Here is a 23,347-nt window from a genome sequence, read left to right as displayed (position 1 = left end):
GGTTATGAAATTTTTTGTAGGTTATAATTTCGGGGCGTGTATCGCATATATTAACATTGTTACGAATGCTTACAACGATTGGGGTATTGAAGGACTTCTACAAACCAATTTGTGACAATAATTGTGTAGCACTGGTGTGCAATGAAACAAAAAATAATTGAAATGGGTAATTAATAGCAGGAGCTCGTATTCAGAACAAGTTATAGAGCAACACTTGGATAACAAGCACTTTGATAGCCTATGGACTTGCATCCCGTGCCACTAAATAAATAAAAAAAAGCACTTTGATATTCATGTTTATTCAATGTTTAAAATATGTAAGTTGCCAGTTGTCAGTGCAACAATAATAAAACTACGCGTGTTATAAAAATAATAGTTCAAATTCAAATTAAAAAAAAATCACTGTAAAACTTTATAAGGTGTTTAGTACATATAACTGCCATTCAAATGAGTATAACAATACTCATCTATATATATAAAAGAAAGTCGTGTGAGTTACACTATTTATAACTCAAGAACGGCTAGACCAATTTTTCTGTTGTTTTATTTATTTATTTAATTGTTGTTTGATTTTTTGGGTTACTCTTAGTCCGGAATAGGAAAATAAGTAATAAAATATCGAAAAAATTACAAAAAATATTATTATGAAGACATTTATTTTCTCATACATTTTGTATGGATTGACATTTTCATAACATCTCGAGAATAGAAAGACTTCAATGAAGTTTTTTGTTAGTTTGACGCTACATGAGTAATAAAATACAACTGACAGTGCACGTCATGTTATTCAAGTTGACTGTTGGGTGCAATGACATTCTTAGGTAAAGAATATTCATTGGGTGAGTGTGTTTGTTTCGAGTTTCTATTAGCTTATTGTGCCATCTTTCCTGACATAGACGTAATTAAAAATAGAAATTAAAAATAGAAGTAAGTAAAACAAGAAATTGCAGGTAAAAAGCACCGCATTAGTATGGGCTCGCCGTTGTGTTTCTGAATCACAAGAGCAAAGCGAGGCAGCCAGTAAACCTCCGAGATCAACAACTAGATAATTTTCGACGCACAAGAAGAAATTTATGAATTAAAGATTTGAATCGAGCAGCGTTTCGATAAGATTGCAATACTGATTACCGCTTGCATACTAGCGTTCAACTTGGGTCGATGGACGTTGTTTGCAAGTATTTTCCGGAGAAACGTTAGGATTGTGCTGCTTTAGTGGGAAACTACGGAATCACGACATTTTCTAGCAAATACTCAAAAATACAATGTTTGTTTCCAAATGTCCTCATTTGGGGCAGACATTGTCTAAGAACGACGATTTAATCCGATATTCAGGGTATTAATTTATTTATATTCTTACACACAATACAGTAGAAGAATAACATACCTACTATACTTATTCCTATGTATTATGTATGCTAATTCTAAGAATAAGTGTTTACAAATCAGTAATACGGACTTTGCTTTTGATTTTATAGATACAAGGACAGATTCATCATCGAATTGGATCATTGCAATCCCTCGAAGATGCACACCATAAATTTTAACAATTATATTTCATGGAGGAACAACGACATGAAGAGATCAATGCAGCAATGATAATAGCAATTCTTCATGATCTGCAGCAACTACTTCATGAACATTTTGCATGTCGAGTTAGCTCGCAAATCTTTAATTTCCGATCCGTCTTGCATTCATTGCATGACCATTAACAAATCTCAAGGCCAATTCTTGATAGTTTGAGGTCTGAATCTAGAAAATTCATTTCCCATGGTCAATCTATATATATAAGAGATTTCCACGTATATAGTCACTCATCACGATATCTCTGGAACCATAAGGAGTAGAGACTTGAAATTTGGTAGGAATATTCCTTTCGTCGAGTAGAGGTCAGCTAAGAACGAATTTTACGAAATTCCATGGAGGAAATTTTTTTAACAGAACAACGTCTGTCGGGTCCGCTAGTTTATAATAAATTTAGAATCATTCGTCCATACTATCTTTATTATTCATATAATCTTTCATATTGTAACAGGCCTAAGATATTTTTTTATTTAACTGTTTTTGTTTTATAATTGAAATTAATATTTAATATCATTTGGAAGTTTATTATAAAATCTATCACAATTTGTTGTAACTTAAAGTTGAAGTGGTGAAAGGTCACTCCTGCACTTCTCTTAGTATAAAAATGCATAAAATACATTTATTATCTCAAAATGGATTCCTTTTGAATTATTTTTGATCTTGTCTTATATACCAACTACTACCACTTCGGAAACAAATGGCGCTCAGAGAGAAATAGCGGCGCAAGAAACTCTCCCAGCATTATTTTTTGCGCTCTTTTTAATGAAATATACAATATTGTACTGTCATTGCTATTGCTATAAAATAATCATAATCTAGTCCCAGGATATCGGATCACTTAGATATTCAGCTGTGGAGGATTAATGACAAAGCCATTTTTTTATAAAACATTTAAATTTATATATAGATAATGCCTGAACTGTGGCTGGGACTTTATTATAAAAGTATATATATTTACCCTTAAAGCTATTATGTATCTTATTTTGAGAGTTGCTAAGACACATGAAGAGATATTTTAAACAAAAACACACTCAAAAGCGTGGTACAGCTACAAGCATTAAGCGTAGACTAAGTCATTTGACTACAAATCACCACAACTCATGTTAAAAATGATAGTGGTGACACAAATATCCTTAAAACCAAAACAAAACTTGCATAGCAACACATGACCCCTAATTTTATCTACAGCATCTTACAATAAGCTAAACAATATAGTATCAATATGTTTGTATGTATGCATTCGGTAAAATATAGCCCTAAATCGTAACTTATGAAGGATTTTCTCACAAAAAGGGGACGATGACAGTAACAAATGTATGGACAAACTTCTCGATCATTGTATAACTTTTGTTTTCGTACAAGTGTTTGTTTCCCTTGTTTTAGGAATAACGTTACTTTTATTCAATAAATAACTCGTGGATTTAGAAAAGAAGCACACATTGAAGCAACATATGGTGATATTTATAACTTGACTTTTGATATTTTATCTTTTCGTTACAATCTTAATATATATAAATTACGTGTCCTGTTGTTTGTCCACAATGGACTCCTAAACTAATGAACGGATTTTAATGGGGATTACTTCATGGAGTGCAGTTTGGTCCAACTTGAGCGATAGGATAGTTTTTATTTCGATTTGGGACCCATTATTATTTTTATTTTCAATATTTGTTTTGTATGGACATATTTTCTATGAGAGAATTTAGTGACGCACGTTTGACAGACATTTCATTATGACAACAGGGAGCATTTTTTACAAAATAATTATTGATATTTTGAAATATTATTGGCAAATTCCTATAAAACAGTATTTATTTTTTATTATCTACAGAACAACGTCTGTCGGGTCAGCTAGTTAGTATATAAAATGTGAAACGCAAAAGGTAAACTATTAAGATTATAAATAAAAAAAAATAACAAAAAAAAACAAACGACTTCAAAAATAATTGCATATTTTTCTACAATCTAATTAATAAATCTGAATAAAGATATTTCGGCACGGTCATTACAGTTGCCGTGGAACAGCGGTTATTACGTATGCTTTTTGTGCAGAAGGTCCCAGGTTCAAGCCTGGGGTACATCTTGATTTTTTTACATTTCTTTATTTTTTATCACGTTTTTTTAATTTTTATTATTATGACAAGCATTTTTATTTAGTTTCACCTGTCCCGGTGTCTGTCTGTAATCAAATCTTGCAAGTTAAATTTTACTCACTTCCCGTTTGCTTTTTTTAAAATAATTTTATCAAAATAATAGTGCATAAATAAAATAAATAAATAATTATAATTGCATAAGTTGATAAAAAATGCTATGCAATAGCTTTACCGCGGCAGTCCCCGAGTGCCACACGTCTTTTTTTTTATAAATTACAATGCTTCTAATTCTGACTTAAAACTATGGTGATCTTGTGCGAAAGGGGTAACCTAGCTCCTCTCGAATCCGCAAGGTTACCGGCTCTACACTTGTGATACGTCAGTCACTTTTTTTGTGTGCGTGCGTTGCTGAAAATAGAGGAAACATGTTCACTGCTGTCACAGTCTATCTCGACGTATAAATGATCTATTAACTGTTTATTATTTACACTAATAAAAGGCCTTGTGGGCAAGGTAACTTGAATAATCAAGAGAAAATTTAAATGTCATTTGTTAGTTGTCATTTCCATTGAACTGCCTCAACATCTTACTCATCTATATAATTCCAAGGGGCGATACCTTTTTCTTGTTCAGCCAGATTCATTACTCAACGTCGCGAGGGACATGTCATGTTATGTGCTTCGGTCACCAAAAATGCCAGTAACTTTACTATGTGTCTTTCTATAATTATATCATTGTCACCAGTGTAGCGAAACTCTCTTAGAAGTAAGGAATTCACTCATTTGGATGAATTCTGCATTGATAGATTGACATATTAGAACAGCTATAATCTTGTAAAAAAACGGATATAGCTGAAATCCACTATTTTTTAAGCAACGGTTCACTTTCAAACATGCGTTGCGTAGAGACGTCGCTTCATTGTGTGTCTTCTACCGCATTTATCACGGGGAGTGTTCCGAAGAGCTGTTCAACCTGATTCCTGCCGCCTAATTCCACCTTCGCACGACATGCCACAAGTTAGGATATCATCCCCACCATCTGGATGTGTGGCGGTCCTCCACAGTGCGGTTTTCAAGGAGCTTTCTTCCACGTACTACAAAGCTGTGAACTTTCTTGTGCGGTGTTTCCGGGGCGATACGACATGGGTACCTACAAAAAAGCGCGTACACACGCTCGTTTGTCCTCCTATTCCATAAAAAAAAACTTAGCCAGATTAAACTTCGTCACCATAATATAGAATTTACTATTTCAAAGTTTACAATTAAAGTAAAATATGTTTTACAATTAAAGTAACATTTACAAAGTAACTTATTATTTAATAGCCTGAGGGCGGTCGCTCCATTCCCAATAGTAACCTTTACCACACAAACGTTTTATAACAATTCTTTTGAATAACGTAATAATTTGTTTTGAACCTTTTCTGGGATCCTGTTGTAAAAACATATACATCACCCCACAAAAGTCTTGCTAACTCGACTTAGCCGAGTAGTAGGCATTATAAGCTAGTAGGCATTATAAGCTTGTGTTTGTTCCTGGTGTTAACATTATGGATATGACAGTTTCTCGCAAATTCACTTATGTGCCTATGAACATACATTACATTATCAAGAATATATTGAGAAGCAACATTCAAGATGTTAATTTCTTTGAATTTTGCTCTCAATGATTCCTTAGGGCCTAGGTTATAAATAGCACGAATAGTCCTCTTCTGCAGCACAAATATTATATTAATATCAGCAGCGCTGTCCCACAGCAATATACCATAGGACATAATACTATGGAAGTAACTAAAGTATACAAGTCGCGCCGTATCTATGTCAGTTAATTGTCTAATCTTTTTAACCGCGTATGCTGCAGAAATAAGTCAGTTCGCCAATCCTTCAATATGGGGCCCCATTGTAATTTGGAATCCAAAGTAATGCCAAGAAATTTAGCAGATTCCACCGATTTTATCACCTCTCCGTTTAACAAAACACTTGCATCAACATTTTTGACATTTGATACGGTAAATTTAATATATTTCGTTTTCTATTTAACAACAGGTTATTAGCGCTAAACCAGTATTGCATTTAAAAATTTAGTATATCTACACATATTTAGAGGCAAGTTGTTAGTTAGTGTACTTCAAATTAACTAAAAATCAAATATTAAAAAAAATTAACTAAAAATCAACCGACTTCAAAAACACTATTTCAAAACAATAGATATAATATGCACTAAAAAGTATAAAAATAATTGCGTATTTTTATAAAATCTAATTAACTAATTCTAATTACGATTATTGTAATTTTTGGAGTTGGTGTCATCCAAGATAGGTTTGTAACTACATACATAGTTATAGGTGAGATGTGCTTGAGTCGTGAGGAGACGAGAGGCGACAGCGAGTCGCGGCGGAAGGACACCGATTCCAAAAATAACAATAATCGTAACTAGAATCAGATTTATTAATTCATCTAGTAAGTAGGTAAGTGTTAGGTTATTTTCGTTACGGAATTTCTGGATTCGGTCTCCACGCTCAAGGCCCGCGATAGAAGCTATGCAATAGCTTAAAACATAATACAATTTTCTTTACACAACTAACAAAACTATGTTTTATTAAATAGTATTGGTGTACAATTAATAAATTTTCATAATATTTTTATCTATGATATCTCATGATAGGCATGGCTCCAATTGTAAAAGTTAGATTAGGTGGTTTGGCGATTTATTTTTCACACTGTCTATAAAAAATGGAAACGTAAAAAAATGGATTTTCTTTTAATATTCTGTTGATATGTAATTATATTTTGTAAAAATATACTTGATTTATAATATAAATCAAGAAATGGTTACATTTAAGCGTTATTTTGGCGATTTCTTGGGATCGCGACCTTAAAGTACACAATAATATTAAGTACATCAATTGTCCTTAATATTGGTCAAGCCGTTCTTGAGCTACGAAGGGAAATATAGGACATGCGTTCAGATTATTGTTACATAGAGTATATGCTTATTGATAATATTTAAAACTCATGAATGCATTGTAATTTTTAAATTATTCTTTAAGAACAATTAAAAAAATAAATGTGATAGTTTTATCACATTAATAACCCCCAAAATAAAATACTAAGACCAATTAAAGTAATTTTCACATCAAACAATTGTTGCGGTCACTAAAGAAAAGTAAACATTGAAGTCCTATGAGACATAAAAATTAAGTAGTCTACAAAAGCTGCGTCAATAATTTTAGACACCTGCGTTTTTGTTCAATTAAACATTGAAGTTTTTTTTATAACAGCAACATTACAAAGCAAAAAATAGTCTTAATACTAGCCTTATGTCAACATGGTATTTATGTTATCTGCCTTCAACTGTCAATGCCGAAATGTGAGTATTCATCTTCACTGTACGGTTGTGAGAGAGATCTGCTCCCAATTTAACAGTTTTGACTAATACTTGAAAGATAAAGCCTTAGACATAAAAAAAATCTACGACTGTATTGCTAGCAACGTTAACAGTAAAGGTGACTTTAACATAGACAGCGGGATGTGTTACACCGTCGTATTTCTTGTCATAGTTATAGTTAAAGTTAAAAATGTGAAATATCAAGTCAATATCGAATATTTATTAGAAACTTTTCACATGTCGCTTTTTAGCGATTCAACCTTAGATTAAGGATTGGTCTCCACTGCGCTTCAACTAGATACTGTACACCTAAGGACAATAGCTTTATATTACGGCAATTTTATAGTGTAGTGTGTAGTGCTATTGGTTAAGATGCTTGAGTGGGTGACATCTTGACACTCAATGGTATCTTTCAAAAATTTTGTAACTTAAATACGCTTCGTGTTATTTTACATTGAATATATAAAATAGTGTCTTATTTCTTGTAGTATTATTTAAAAAAAAGTTTTACTACTCAAACCGGAATCTAAGTTTCAATTATTAGCTAAGTTTAGCAGAACATGTGGCACGTCAACGTCACACATTGTTAGATACTGGCTCAAGTAGTATTATTTGCCGCACTTTGCGACTACGCCTGCGGTATCTAGTTGGAGCGCAGTGGAGACCAATCCTTAATCTTAAGTATTTAATAGTCATCTAGAAATTGTCAAATGGTGCAACTTATTTTTTGCTTAACCGGTACTTTAACGTAATATTGTTTGATATTGCTAAAATTGGTTGGTGCAACCCAGCCTATGTTTTCGTTTTAAGCATTAATTAAAAGCTCCCCGTATATCACTCATATATATACAGGACGTGACTTCGCATACGCCCAAAAGATTTCAAAGAACCTCTGGCACTCGTCACTCTGACGATGGCCAGCGGCCCTCAACTTAGATACACCACACATTCTTTTGATACCCGACGAGACGTTAGTACTCGTCCTGTAAGCGTTTCACTCCACTCACACTCACTCACGGACTGACTGACGGACTGACATACACCACTTACACAATCACAAACACACTCCACAAACAGACCCAAACACAAACATACATGCACACATACATACAAACATACATACATACACTCATAAACACATACATACACACTTACATACATTACACAAAACATCACCACACTCGCAGGCGAGTGTGTTCTTCTCGTCTTTTCATCCTTCATCTTCATTTTCATTGTCTCTCCTTCCCACAAGCACAAAGCCGGTCCGAGGCTCGAGTCCCCTTAGGAGACGCTCCGCGACTGTTGTTGCGTGGTCTTTGCGGCTTCCACGGCCCACGTCCTACTTCGCTGTAGAAGCCAGGGCTAACAGCATAGAGGAGGTTTTAGTCGGTATGGGGTGTCCGCTTACGCGGACTCCCGAGTCCGACATATTACGCCCCGTTCCGGGGCGTAAATACGTAACAGTATTTCCTCCTCTCTCAAAAAAAAAAAATCGACCTTTGCAGAGGCTTTTTCAATTGTACGTTCAACAGAGAGGCCCGCAATATCTTCTCGTTCTTTGAATTTAAATAATTTACTTACAAGAATAAGAGTCCTTTCTCGTCGACCTGTCTCTTTGTAGACTTTTCTCTGCTAAACGCATTTGCCACCTGATGACCACTGAAGTTAAAGATGAGCTCATATTTTCTGAGCCAGTGCTCTGTTTAACATAAAATATGTATATCTTTATGATTTATAAATAGCTCCACGATGGATTACAACTTTTGAAGTCGGTTGTTTTTTTGTTAATTTTTTTTAATATCATTAATTAATATAAGCTATTTATATTTCTTGACTAATAAGATTAAAGATTTTAAGTTTCAACGAGCGCATTTGTGATTTATTATTATTGTAATGGGCAGGGCGTATCTAGTAACATCATGTGAAAGTTTTGATTATCTAGTCACTAAATCTTCCAACAATAATAATGAAATGCTCACGCCAAATAAAGTGGCATGATGACAAAGTTTAATTATAAATACTTGGAAGAATTTATTAAGAAGTTAAATTAATGAGAAGATAATTTAAAGGAAGCTTATATTGATCAAATACTTTGAAAATAGTTCTGTTGCTTTCATTATCCTCGGTATTCTTCATTTTGTCTACAATATTAATCCTACACAGCGTAATCTAATTGTTTATTATTTTTTTCTTTTGGCCATCTTATAATAGGTGTTTTTCTGTTTTTTTTTTAACTTTTATTTATTTTGATAAGTAAGCACCTTAAATCTGGTGGGAATATTCGCTACAGTAATGGAAATATTGTTGCTTCTCCATCGCTATACTACAAGAATTATGAAAGATCCCAGTATCTTTCTAATACAATGTCAAAGTCAATTCAAAGTCAAAAATATTTTATTGACACAAAATCAAAATATTGCTGGTCAATCATTAAAAATATAATTCAGATACATATTATTAATTACACAAAACTTTAAAGATACACATTCTATTACTTACGTAATTCTTGTAGTATTACTTTTACAAAGTTTTACTACGCAATCCGGCCATTTTAGTCTCAATCATTAGCAAATTTTAACAGAATATGTGGCACGTCAACGTCACACGATGTTCGGGACTGGCTCGAGTACGCCCACTTGGGCGTAGTATTAGTTGCTGCTCTTTGCGACTACGCCAGTGGTATTAAGTTGGAGTGCAGCGGAGACCAATCCTTAATCCAAGACTTACCTTTATTGTTTGAAATACATATTTGTCGTCTGTAGTTTATTGTGGAATTTTTTAGTTACACTGATATTATTTTACTTAACCATTATCATATAGCATTTTAATAGGTTGCCACGTGTATTGCAAACTATTTCGTGTTAAACATTGTGATGTAAATAAATAAACTACTTAACTGTAATACAATTTATTTATGACCATGACCATACATTCATGACCTTTTCATGTCATGCAAGGCTAAATACATTTATCATTATGTAACTTACAACCCACGTTGGTATATCACCAGAGGTTCTTTGAAATCTTTTCAGCGTATGCGAAGTCACGTCCTGTATATATATGAGTGATATAGGGGGAGCTTTTAATTAATGCTTAAAACGAGAACTTAGGCTGGGTTGTACCAACCAATTTTAGAAATAACAAACAATATTACGTTAAAGTACCGGTTAAGCAAAAAATAAGTTGCACCATTTGACAATTTCTAGATGACTATTAAATACTTAAGATTAAGGATTGGTCTCCACTGCGCTCCAACTAGATACCGCAGGCGTAATCGCAAAGTGCGGCAAATAATACTACTTGAGCCAGTATCTAACAATGTGTGACGTTGATGTGCCACATGTTCTGCTAAACTTAGCTAATAATTGAAACTAAAATGCCGGGTTTCGTAGTAAAACTTTTTTTTAAATAATACTACAAGAAATAAGACACTATTTTATATATTCAATGTAAAATAACACGAAGCGTATATAAGTTACAAAATTTTGAAAGATGCCATTGAGTGTCAAGATGCCACGCACACAAACATCTTAACCAATAGCCCAATAGTGGAGAAAAAAATGCGCGGTCCTTAATACAGTATGGATCTAATCTATATACATATAAATGAATTGCTGTTTGTTAGTCCCGCTAAAACTCGAGAACGGCTGGACCAATTTGGCTAATTTTGGTATTGAATTATTTGTGAAAGTCCAGGGAGGTTTAAAAGGTGAATAAATATGAAAGTGTTCGGAATTAAATAAAAACCAGAAATTTGTTTTTCCTTTAATGTGCCCATACATAATTTCTATGAGAGAATTTATTTGACGCACGGTTTGACAGTTCTGCTGTGAAACAATTTCATTACGACAGCAGGGTGCATATTTTACGAATTAATTCTTGATGTTTTGATATATTATTGACAAATTCATATAAAAACATTATTTTATTTATTATATACAGAACAACGTCTGTCGGGTCAGCTAGTATGAAATAAAATAAATGTAGGTACAAACTTGTTAGCACATTTACTAACGATGAACAAAATGTTGTCAACTTTTCATTTTGAGCAACTTGAACATACTGTAGAAATGGGTCACTAGAACAGTGATTCATTGAACTAGATTTTTTGATCATTTGATCGAAACGCAGCATTGCCAGTTTTCCGCACAAAAGTTGAATAGCACCGCCATCAAGCAGATACCGCTGTAGTACGCGAACACGTGTATTTTTTAGCCTTAGAATATGGTCAGATTTGGTCCGGCTGAACCATCGGACGCTGTCCTTTTTGTTGGCGGCGTTTTTCAAAGGCAATGTTTGAACTTCGGGCTGCTTAGGGTTAACACATCTTCTGTCTATAATTAGATTCCTTTAAAGTTATTTGTTAAGTGCTTGCTTACGAGAATAGAAGTAACAGCCGATTTGCCGCTTGTGTGCTACGTTGTCGTCCCTCGAGGTCAAAATACGTTGTATAAACAGACTGATTTCTTTTTTCTAACTCAATTTTGATATTTATGTGCTTTGAAAATTTCACAGTTATAATTCAGGGATTTTAATTAAATAATTAATTTTACTGTACCTACATCTGTGGATCGGTATCACTTTTTTTTTTTCATTTAATTCATATATATGCACTTCTACCCTGTATACCGGTAAAGATCATTCTAGAATGATGTCAAACAGTGTAGTAGGTATCAAGAAAAACATGTTTTTGTAAACAACTCCAACGTCAAGGTGCCTTGACATTCGTAAATACCTATAGAATTAATAATAATCTTTATATGCATTTTAATAAGGTCAGTTTTACAATCGGTCTTATTTTACAATTGATTATATTTAAATAGTCATTTATTGAATAAAACAGTAAATACAGTGATGTTTATTATTAGTTAGTAACAGTTGCTCTTATTTTAAGTATTTACTTATAACTTTAAGCTTCGTAACAAAGGCTAGTATTATCATATAATATGACTACAAAGTATCTCATAATTTGTTTACTGACTCCCTCTATTTCATAATACTAAACACTGCCAACACTACGTCTTCTACATTTTCTTTTATTACGCGCATCATTCATAAGTAATTCAATCAAGTGATACAAGAAGCTAGTAGCTACTAAGATATGAAATATAACGTTATTTCTCCATTACTTTTGTGTCTCATTTATTACTCTTTGTATTATGATAAAAATAGTAATATGAAGAATGGAACAGCATCAGTATTTTTGGGAATCGGTAACAGCAGGGTTACACTTGGGATCCCTATTTAACTAACACTTCGCTGTTCGCCCGTCCCTCTGTTTGGGTAACTGTATGTCATTTAACAGTTTACCTACTTTTGTTTAATATTAAGTTTTTTTTTTTTAATTTTGAATATTGTGAATTTTTTACTTTTTGTGTTCTTTGAAAGTGATGCGACTCCTTTACTAAGTTGTATATTAAATAATGTGTAACTGTACGTATTGTAGTATTTTTTTTTGATGTAACAATTTTCGGAAGTTCTAATAAAATTTAAATAAATAAATTAACATTAATAGACATATTTGGATTTTGAAACTGAGTGTATTATTGTAGGAACCAAGATGTAGATAGAAAATTCTGGAATGGTAGTCATAATGATATAAAAAGACGTGTGACACTCGGGGACTGCCGCGGTAAAGTTATTGCATAGCATTTTTTATCAACTTATGCAATTATAATTATTTATTTATTTTATTTATGCAATATTTTTTTTTGATAAAATTAATTAAAAAAAAGAAAACGGGTAGTGGGTAAAATTTAACTTGCAAGATTTGATTACAGACAGACAACGGGACAGGTGAAAGTAAATCAAAATGCTTGTCGTAATAATAAAAATTAAAAAAACGTGATAAAAAAAAATAAAGAATTAAAAAAAAATCAAGACGTACCGGCTCGAACCTGGGACCTTCTGCACAAAAAACATACGTGATAACCGCTGTTGCATGGCAACCGTTGCGAAAAATCTATATACATCTAGTAGGTAAGTGTTAGGTTATTTTCGTTACGGAATTTCTGGATTCGGTCTCCACGCTCAAGGCCCGCGATAGAAGCTATGCGATAGCTTAAAAGTGATTCGTTCGTTAACACGAGTATTTAAAATACAAAGCGTTATATCCTGTACCGAATCATTGGCCCTTTGAATAAAAAAAAAAAAACAATAATATATTTATTGGATTTGCACATATCGTGGTGAGTTTATTACTTATATTTTATTACAAATTATATATAATTATTTTAACATTATTACAAATTTATATTGATTTGTAATAATGTTAAAATATATATAGTTTTTGAGCATTTGAGTCTTCAAATATATAATTTGTTGATTAATTAATAATACATAATCATTTGACCGAAGAGCTGGCAGCTACCACGGACAAAGAATCACGGCCGTTTTTAATAACCTATCTATCCTTAATTTAACTTATCTACTAGTGGTAGACAAATATGTCCTTTTACGCTAACTTACATTTCAATAACCTATTAACCTATTTAGTTTTAGGTTCATTGTTCTAGTATATTTTTTTTTATTTCTGTATAAATAAATGCATTTCAATATATTAGTGAGATTTAGCTTGTTTGAGTAAATGTAATGTTGTCTTATTTTGGTTGTTCATTAAGTTATTTATATAAAACACATCACAGTAAAAGAAATCGAATATCTAGTGTAAAGTAAATATCTTATATAGAAAATTCTCGTGTCATGATGTTAAACTTTGAACTCCTGCGAAACGGCTTGATCGATTCTCATGAAATATTGAGTGCATATTGGGTAGGTCTGAGAATCGGACAACATCTATTTTTCATCCCCCTAAATGTAAATGATGGTCCACACGAAATTTTTTTTTTTAATTTTTTTGACATTTTTTTTAATTTGTTTGATTAAGAATCAGCATTAAAAATACATACAACTTCAAATTTTCATCCATCTACGATACAGTTACTTTTGTATCGCGATTTTAATATCGGCAATACAACGTTTGCTGGGTCAGCTAGTAACCATATATAAATTCAATATACTCGTATGCTAGACTCAATTTATAAAAAGGTTTATCTTAATGATATAATAACATCCAGTCGGAAATCTTGGTAAAAGAATGAAGTGCAACTTTTGTACCCGGGCTCCTATATACATACATACCATCATTGATAATATTTATCAATTACATTAGCTTAAATATAGTATATTAGTACGTCTAAATAGAGTACCTTGCTTATGCTATTTAAATTCTAGGTCCTAAAGAATCATTAAGAGAAAAATTTAAACAAATAAATATTTTGACCATTGCTTTTCAATATATTCTTGATAATGTTCTATATGTTCATAAGCACATTGGTGAATTTGCTTGAAACTGTGACAATCATAAAGTTAACTCGAGGAACATACATAAATTTGTTATGCCTACTATTCGGTTAAGTCGAGTTAGTAAGTCTTTTATTGGGCGATGTATATGCTTTTACAATATGACCTAGAAAATGTACAAAACAAATGTGTTATTTAAAAACGTTTGTGTGGGAAAGGTTACTATAGAATAAACGATTTTCTTAATGATACCACGGACTGGGAATGAAGCGAACACCCTCAGGCTCTTTAATTATAAATGTTTATTGAACGATATTACATTGTCATCCATAATTTTATATAAAAAGCCCGCTGAGTTTCTTACGCTCGTTCTTCTCAGGTCTGAGGCAGTGTATTTTAAATGGGTGGTAGTTTTTGACGTTCAATAAGTGATTTTGAATCCTATTTTGAATAAAAATATTTGAATTTGATAGACAACAGAAAAAAAAGGCCAGGAATACTTGTTTAGTATGCGTGACAAGCTACGTCCTACACTCGCGATTTGTACGACACTTTCTGTGCGTGAATTGCTCAAAATAGAGGTTAGTTCTAAACTCAATTTCTTTCTACGTTGTCACAGATGTCATAGTATATATATAGCTAGATGAAGGAAAATGTGTTGGCAGTACGTAAACACATTTTCCTTGAATATGTTAAATTATATAAACTTTCTAAAGTCTAAGTTAAGTAAGTTTTCCATCTAAATACTGTTTTAACTTGTCTAACTTTTAGGGCTCTGCTAATTGGCTTCTGCGGTTGTGGTTAGGAAACTTACGGGAAATAAGACATGTATGGGATGGCATAAACTTTACTATATGGCTTAAGTCTGGAATAATATTCTGTAAAGTTGTAAAAAGGAATAAAAGGCATTTGTTTTTCCTCAAAATTGATTCCTTAAGAATTATTTTTGATGTCATTTCTAATATACTAGATACCGTTTCGGAAACAAACAGCGCTCTGAGTGAGAAGACGCGGCGCAAGAAACTCTCTTTTTGAGAAGTAATTTGATATTTTTATTCTCATAAGATCTTTTAAATATTATAAATAAATCTATTATATTATTAGTTAAATACTTTGAATAAGGATTGGTCTACGCTGGGGCCTAACTAGATACCGAAGAACAATGGCATCTTTAAATTTTTTTAACATACGCTTCGTGTTATTTCGCATTGAAATTATTAAAATACAAAATACTAATGATATGTGATGCCAGTGTCATTCTTATTTCTTGTAGTATTATACAAAAAAAAAAGTTTAGTTTCATATAATAAATTTACAGTACATGTGGCACGACAATGTCAAACATTGTTCGAGACTGGCTCGAGTACGCCCACTTGGGCGTAGTATTAGTTGCCGCACTTTTCAACTACGCCTGCGGTATCTAGTTGGAGCGCAGCGGAGTCCCATCCTAAATCTAAGATTATTATTATCACAGGTTGATAAAAATGTTTAGCTTAAATATACTTCATCGGCACTTTTGGAGTTAAGAGGAGGACAAACAAGGATATTGCGGGTCACCAGATGGTAAGTGATCACCTCAACCCACAATCTCTTATAACTCCAGAGGAATCACAAGAGCGTTGCCGACCTCTTAAAGCGTCGAATACAGCACATTTAAATAACATTTAATAAACGTAAAATTAATTATATAATATTTTAATATTTGATATCCACCTAATTATTATTCAAATTTGTTTATTTATTATACAACACAATTTACTCAACCTGAATACCACGCAAAAAAAACCTTAAAATATGACAGAAAACAACTTTACTAATATTCAAATATTTACAAACAAAAAATAATTTTCAAATATTCGATATTAGTCGCCACTGTCTAATGTTAAAATAAAAAAAAACATAAATAAAAACATTAATTTGTATAGATATAGAAATCTATCTATCTATAATATACTAGCTGACCCGACAGACGTTGTTCTGTTCATAATAAAAAAAAAACTCTTGCGGATGGAATTTTGGAAAATCCGTTCTTAGCTGACATCTACTCGGTGAAAAGAATATTCCTACCAAATTTCAAGTCTTTAGCTCTAATGGTTCCAGAGATATCGTGATTAGTGACTATATACGTGGAAATCTATATGAAAATCTATATCTAAAAATGGTCTTTGTTTGAGGCTCTTTCACGCTCAAACCACTGATCGTATCGACATGAAACTACCACCATTCGATGTGAAATTTATTTTTTTATTGTATTTGTAATAAGATGAATAAAATTTAATTTATTTTCCTTTGAAATTCACCCAGCGAAGTGGGCGGGAACGGCTAGCATACAATATAATTTATCCACTTACTTCATGGAGTTAAATTCATGTCGCGTAATAATTCACTCTGTTGATTTTTTTCCTCACGAATTAAAAGAAGTCAACTTTAATAACCTCAAATACACGCAATAAATCTAATAATATACACCAATTCGTTTGAAAGCGTTGAAATATTACGTAAAGCTTTTAAGCAAACACATTTCGCCATCTCTCTCAATAGGCACCTGAGTTCCGTAAGCGTTCTCGATGCCTTTATGTTAGTACTTACACTTTAGCACTTGGCCAAATGTTCATATTATAATATTAAGGAAATGGATTAGAAATTTGTTATGTTCAACTTTTTCATGAAAAGTATATATTTAATTAAAATAATATAAATTTGGGCACTCACCGCAGCACATTGCACGGAAAGGAGCTTGATCAACAAAAAGAGAATAGACCTGATAAACAATTTGAGAGACAAAACAAGAATGGCCGATGATGCTTTTGATATAAAGAGTCTAAAATGTAAATGGGCTGGACATCTGATGAGAGGACCTGATAAATGGAACAAAACCCAAGAAGTTGCAAAAGAAATAGAGGTAGGCAAATTAGAAGATGGGAAGATGAAATAGAGAAAATGGCTAGCAGAACCTGGATAAGACTATCTGCGATTAAAGAAAAGGGGAGAAGAACAGGGGAGGCCTTTGCCCAGAGGCACACAGACAATTAAGTATTTAGATAAGTGTCATTGACTTTTAATGTATTAGGTTTAGTTTTTGTCTGAATAAAAGGCTATTATTATTATAATGTTCATGACTACTAAAATAATAATAAAAAGTGGAAAAATTAAATGATAGTTTTAAATGAACTGACTCCTGTAGCAAACTATTATTAGTCCTTGCAGTCTGACAAACGACATAAAATAGGTGGGGGTAATCGGTAAAACGTTTTCTTGACAACAGATGTCGCTGTCTTCGCAAGTTACATCAGCCTATCGAAACTCTCTAAAAATAAGCGCGAAAATTTTGAACTGTCACAAATATCTAACTGCAAATAAATATTAATAAAACTTAATCTGCTCAACCTTAAGTTAAACTTAATGAAATGTGTATAGTGGAAGGATTTTCAAAAATTACCCAGTTATAATTTATGATAAGATATTCAGTAAAATAAAAGAGTAAGCGATCGGCAATGCTGACTGAAACATAATTGACGTCAGGGTTAATTACTAATCATAGTGTAACCTGAAGGGACGAGTATACAGAGCAGCCGTCCGACCGGCTATGATATACGAAGCCGAATGCTGGCCACTCAAAAAGCAGCACGAACATCAATTGCTCTGCGCAGAGATGAAGATGCTCAGGTGGGCAGGTGGTGTAACTAGGCTGGATCAGGTTAGAAACATACACATAAGAGGCACCTTTAAAATAGGACCTATCCCAGATAAACTGCAGGAGAGCCACCTGCGGTGGTACGGACATGGTATAAGGCGACCATACAACCACATGAGCAGAAAAGTGTTAGATATAGTAACTAAACCTCGAGGACGAGGAAGACCCCGAATCACATGGATGTCTATAGTAAATAAGAATCTCAAAGAAGCCCACATAAACAAAGAGACGACCCAGGACCGAGCCACCTGGAGACACATGATACGGAGGGCCGACCCCAAATAAAATGGGAAAAGGCCAGAACAAGAAGAAGTGTAACCTGAAGTTGTGTTTATTATAATATGACGACATAATCAGCCACCATGACACCAATGGCGCGTAACTCAACTTAAAATGTTTAAAATACAGTCATTAAATACATTAAAGTAACAGCTTATTTTATTGCGTAAATAAAAAAAAAATCCGTAGTAAAAAATAGTAGACGTCTATTGGACATCGAAATGTATCATCTATTGTTTTGTTTTAATTTAAAATTAGAGAAGGTTCAGGACGATAAAATATGTGGATTTTCATTCATTCATTCAATACTTAATTAAGAATATTTTTATGATTTTAATCATCATGTACAAAATGACTTATGTGTATACATTTCCCCATGAGAAAATGTGACAAGTTTTATGAAGTCTAAAAGTTGGAACAGCAAGTGTATATCTACCTCTAGTGTTTATCTTAAAATAAACGCTATTCTTTGAAAGTTTGTGACACAACTTGCTTCGACACTCCGGCTCCTCATGTCCAAGTTACTTCAGTTGGTGCTGGGACTGGCCAGAAGACAGCAAACATCGCAAATATGTTTGTCTCAGTGAGTCTTACATCCCTGTAGCGTTTGGTGTCAAGACACTTGGCCCGTGGGGCACAGAGGCGCAGAATGTACAAAGTACGATCTACGCACCTCAATAGGGCTACTGGAAGCCCAAGCGCTGGCAGCTATTTCAGTCAAGGGATCAGCCTAGCTTTCTGATAAATAACCGATATTTTTAATTAAACGTAATTATAGAATTTTATGTTTATTACCTTTACCACACAAACGTCTTTTAAGCATAAACAACACCCCACAAAAGCCTTACTAACTCGACTTAACCGAGTAGTTATAGGCTTCTTCCTGGCGCTAACATATGATTAACACAGTTTCTTATAATTTCGCTAATGAACATAAAATTAGATTTGACTTTACTAAAAAATTAACCAAACATTAAATACAGAAGAAAAGTACACACAGCTCTCGCGCTCTAGGTAATTTTAAATGCAAAAGTCTGGAGCTTGAAATATTGCACAGTTATTTAACTGTAATATATTTCAACGCTGACCTTTTGAATATAAGTACGAAATAGTCTTTAAGATTTGCGGAACTAAAAGGTCAGGTAGGACCAAGGATGATGTAATTTAACAATACAACGAGAGACATAGAGATTTATGGTTTTGTTTAACTTAGTTGTATGTTAGTTTAGACTATAAATAAGTTGTGTGAGCTTAAGACACGAGAAGCATACACGACAGAAGCTTGCGGCGGCGTCGCGTGCCGGGTTATCTCGTTCTCTCAAATAACTTGTCTGATCTAACCCCCAGAAGACTCAAGTTCGCGCGATTACCACTAAAAATGTATCACAGCAATTCAACAAGTCCCTAAAGTCTCGTCCACTACCGGAATACTGGATCTTGAAATCTTGAAATCTAAAGCGATAATTGCCAACTCCACGGTCATCTGGAAGGCAAAGCCAATTTTGCCTTCGAAGAAGCTGTTCGTCATAAATAGAGCACAACAATACTTCAAGTCAGCCCACATTCTAGCGCTCTACAAAGGGCAGGAATGTCCGGCCATATATGGAGTATTGCTGTCATCTCTGGTCTGGCGCAACCCACTATCAGCTCGAACCATTTGCGCGCGTACAACGCAGAGCTGATCGAATTGTCGGTGCTCTAGGTCGATCACCTGGCAGCGCGTAGAGACGTAACTTCATTGTGTATATTCTACCGTATTTATCACGGGGAGTGTTCCAAAGAGCTGTTTCACCTGATTCGTACCGCCAAAATCCACCTTCGCACGACACGCCATAAATTAGTATGTAGGCATTCCTCCACTGTGCGGTTTTTAAGGAGCTATCTTCCAGGTACAACCAATCTGTGGAATGAGCTTCCCTGTGCGGTGTTTTCGGGACGATACGACATGGGTACCACCAAAAAAAAGTGTGTATAGCTTCCTTAAATACCGGCAACGCTCCTGTGATCCCTCTGGTATGGCAAGAGACTGTACGCTCGTTTATCCCTATTCTATAAAAATAATAATAATACGACGGGAATGCCAAGTTTTAATACTGATTAACTAATAATTTTTTTTATTATAGTATACCTATACCAACACGTACAATTCAATTAGATTTAAAAAACAAGCAGTTTGCTCTCATAAAACTTTAATTTGCAACCCATTTCAAGTCAGTCATTTAAACCTCCCGACCCTTAACGCATGCCTTCATATTAAGTGTAACAATATATTATTATTTTCAAAATTCGTATCAATTACACAGCAAATGCCATCATAATAATTGTCAACATATCAAGATATTAAATCTGACTGTATACTTTAAAAGTACAGTATGTTTCAAAACAATACCATATTAGCAATTATCAGAACATCAACAATACATGTTATTGGTAGGAACATGATATGCGTGGCTAATGAACTCTTTCTGAAATCAATAAATATATGTTTACTTCCATTTAATGAGCATTAATTTCACATAACGGTCACAGAACAATTTTGTATACTACATCATATACTATAAAAGTAACTGTATATCATATACTGTACTTTCCCCGGGGCATAAAAAGAATAGGGGAGTCCCAGGCCCATGGGTGTCGTAAGAGGCGACTAAGGGCTTTTTAGCAGTGGGAGAGTCACGTTGCCGTCTTATGACGGCATCACAAGTGGGAGAGTCACGCTGCCGTCTTATGACGGCAGGAACATTGGGCCAGACTCATCCGGGTTAATTACCATACTCGCACAGAATACCGGCGTGAAGTAAGGGCTTGTACTGCTATGTTTCGCATAGGTTAGAGTCGAGGACCAGAGGCCATCTCTCCCTCCCCCCTCCCCCCAACATAATATGAGAGCGGTCCGAAAAAAGAAATTACCCCAGGAGGGTACCGGCTCTACCAGAGCCGGAGAATCCCTCCCCGAGCACTCTCGTCCGGGCTGCCCTTTGGGCACAGAACCGCGCATGACCGAGGACAAACGAGGCAATAACACCACATCACCCCGCTCCACGCTCAACGTGGAATTTAGCAATATCAGGGGAATCCACTCCAATTTAAACGCCGTCCACCACCACCTTGAGACGGCGCAGCCGGTATTGTGTTTCCTTACGGAGACGCAGATATCTCGACCTAGCGATACGTCATATTTAACGTACCCGGGTACAAAATTGAGCATAATTTTTTGCCTCATGCCGGGGTATGTGTGTACGTTTGGGAGGATATCTGCTGTCGCCCTCTCGGCAATTTTGAGTGTAGGGACCTGTCTACTCTCTGACTCCGCGTAGATTTAAAGGACCACGTCCGCATCTATGCGTGTGTCTACAGGTCCCATAGTGGTAACGTAGAAACCGATCATCTCATGGGCTGCGTTCAAGCGGCAATTGACGATGTGCTTGCACAAATCCCCTCCGCTGAAATCGTAGTCCTCGGTGATTTCAGCGGTCGATCCCGTACCACAGAGTACGCAGGGCGATCTGTACATAATATTGCATTGGCGTATGGTCTGTCCCAATTGGTTGAGTCGCCAACGCGGCTCCCGGATGTGGATAGCCACATGCCCTCCTTAGTAGATCTTCTGCTGACTACACATCCCGATGGTTACCAGGTCCGACCATTGCCTGTCAGGAGTGTAGTGCCTAACGTCGCAGACCACCAGCGACCCGCCGCGTTTGGCACTACAAGTCAGCAGATTGGAACAGGTTGCGTTCCTTTTTTGCATCCTACCCTTGTGGCAAGATTTGTTTCCCTTCGGATAATCCTAGTGCCTGCGCCGCTGCAGTAGCCGATGTGATACTACAGGGCATGGATATTTTTATACCAAGCTCTGTAGTACCGATCGGTGGCAGATCACAGCCCTGGTTCGATGCGTTAGTTAAAGCAGCATCCGACTGCAAAAAACAGGCGTATCGAACTTGGGTTGCGGCGCTGTGCATAAAGGATCCGAACTGCAAAGATCCTAAGAGGAAATTTAACCGTGCCTCCAGATTTTTTAAGCGGCAAATCACCCGTGCGAAATCGAAGCACGTCATCAAAATCGGCGAGCAGCTTTCCAGTTACCCGACCGGAACACGCAAGTTCTGGTCGTTGTCGAAAGCTGCTCTTAGTAACTTCAACCAGCCGTCCTTTCCACCGTTGCACATAAGGAATGACACCCTGGCCCATACGGCAAAAGAGAAAGCCGATCCGAGCCTCCAACTCGACTCTTGACGACAATGGAAAAACATCGCCGACCATCCCGCGGTGTCAGAGCTCTATGCCTGAAGTACACTTTAGACAGAAAACTGTTAGGCGAGCTCTGTTTTTGTTGGACGTCAGGAAGTTGAGCGGGCCGGATGGCATTTCTCCAATCGTGCTGCCCCTGAGTTGACGCCGGTGCTAACGCGTTTATAAAGGCGTAGTCCCTGACTCATGGAAGTCAGCCCTTGTCCATCCGAACCAAAAATAGGAGACAGTTCGGGTCCGGCAAACTATGCCGGCAATCATGGAGAGCATAATCAACCGCCAGCTCTTGGTATACCTAGAGGGTCATCAGTTGATCAACGACCGACAGCACGGCTTTCGCCATCGTCGGTCAGCAGGTGATCTTCTGGTATACCTTACACATATGGATATAGCGAAGGCCTTTGATCGTGTATGGTACAAGGCGCTCCTCTCAAAATTGCCATCATTTGGGCTTCCCGAGAGCTTGTGCAAGTGGACCTCCAGCTTCCTCACTGGGCGCAGCATACAGGTCGTTGTCGACGTATATTGCTCGAACCCGAAGCCCGTGAATTCTGGAGTGCCCCAAGGCTGTGTGCTATCTCCTACTCTGTTTCTTCTGCCTATCAATGATATGTTGGACACCTCCAACATACATTGCTATGCAGACGACAGCACTGGTGATGCCGTATACACGGGCCATGCAGGTCTTTCTCGGAAAATCGTCGACCGTGCCGGGAGAAACTTGTGTCTTCTATCGAGTACACTCTAGAGAAGGTCGCGG

This window comes from Leptidea sinapis, chromosome 3 (assembly GCF_905404315.1).
Source record: "Leptidea sinapis chromosome 3, ilLepSina1.1, whole genome shotgun sequence".
Lineage (NCBI taxonomy): Eukaryota > Metazoa > Arthropoda > Insecta > Lepidoptera > Pieridae > Leptidea > Leptidea sinapis.
Note: the sequence above shows the minus strand (reverse complement) of the source record.